The following is a 1811-nucleotide window of genomic DNA, read 5'->3' as shown; positions in this document are numbered from 1 at the left end:
TTTTTATTTAAAAATTAAAATATGCAGAAATTGTGTTTTTAATGTTTCACAGATTTTTTTTTCAAAAAAAAAAATATATAAAATATAATATATAGAACATATTTTATTTATATATTATATTATATAGGTACTACAGGCTACAGCTGCATTTAAACTAAATCACCACTTGTTCATAAAATCATGATTCCAATAAACATATATTTTCTAAGAATATTAATAGTGTTTATAAACTGATTGACGATTGACGATAATTAATAAGAAATCGGCGGAAAGACAAAGAATATGTTCGTCGTTCGACGGAAATATTATTTTCAACCCGTATAATAATATAAGGTACACTTGCACTTACCTACAGTCTACACACGACACGCGTACGTCTATATAATATTATATAGGTACTTGGAATGGCGACGCAGCCACCGCTAATCACTAATTTGCGTTCTAATAATTTGTTACAAAATTGAAAATACCATATACAACGTTAAATGTTTGACTGCTTATTGAATCATTTTATTTTGCTGTGAACGTCTGGGACACGTGCATCAGTCGTCGAGTACGAAAAAAAACTATGGTGAGTATATAATTATAATTATTGTAATAATCGATACAATTCCTATTCGAATGAAGTTTCAATCGAGCATTTTATTATTCAAATGATTATAATGTATAAGCTAATAGTTTATATTAGAAGTCTACAACCTTTTTATGCAGTGGACCTATTATTTTCTAGAAATCTTGAGGGACACATCCGTAGTAAAAACATGTATTTTGTATAAAAATTAAGTTTATATAATTTATAACATACTAACATATAATTGAATTTGCCTCACTGGTCTCGCTTTACTCAATATTCACAAGAATATAGCAGTAAATGTTGATGAAATTATAACCAGATTTGGAAAAACAAAACAAAGGAGACTAAACTTTGTCATTTAATTAATTAAAACAACAATTATCAATAAAGTTCTTATTTTATTATGTCTTAACTGTGTATTAAGTTTTTGTCTTTTCGTAAATATGACCCCCCGTCAATTTTAGTTCTAGATCCGCGCCTGTTTGTTTTAGAGTTACACCAAAAACCAAAATCGATTTTGTGGAAAACCAATTTAAATTTAAAAATTCCCGTTTTTCCTTAATTTTTATGTTGTTTTTCTCGTCACTTATGAAAACTATTCTCTTCAGGTACGATATCATTCTTATATATAAAAATCTCGTGTCACAATGTTTGTCCGGAATGAACTCCGAAACTTATGGACCGATCATGATGAATTTTTTTTACACCGTGTGTTATTTGGTCCAACTTAAAAGATAGGATAGTTTTCATCGTGAGAGGAGCAACCCCGGTAGGTGCTAAAACGGGAATTTTGAGATTTCAGATCGAAATTTTTGTTTTTAAATGGTTGCCATGAGTGACGTCGTATAAAATGATTCGTTCTATAAATTTCAATACAGAATTATAGTGAACATTTAAGTCGTTGCCACGGGAACAAACAAACTATAAACAGATATTTTATGATTCACATTTGTTTTTAGTAAAATGCCGCCAAAAAAGTCTAACCTCGACAATGCGTATAGCAATGAGGCACGACGCAAACGTGTTGTAAGACATCATGAACCGGCTAAAGAAATTGTTGCAAGAAACGCAGCTCAAAGAATCAGGCAGCACAGAGTTGTGCACAAGAATCTAGAGAGCAGCGTGATGAACGTCTGCGACAAACATTTTGAGAACAAGAGTGGTGCGTAAACAGAATAAATACACATTTAGAGCCCAAGATGGAGCGAGACAGCAAAGGAATCGCATATTAATTATT

The sequence above is a fragment of the Acyrthosiphon pisum genome, chromosome A3, assembly GCF_005508785.2.
Source record: "Acyrthosiphon pisum isolate AL4f chromosome A3, pea_aphid_22Mar2018_4r6ur, whole genome shotgun sequence".
Classification (NCBI taxonomy): Eukaryota; Metazoa; Arthropoda; class Insecta; order Hemiptera; family Aphididae; genus Acyrthosiphon; species Acyrthosiphon pisum.
The sequence above is the reverse complement of the archived record's forward strand: the minus strand, read 5'-3'. Positions refer to the sequence as shown.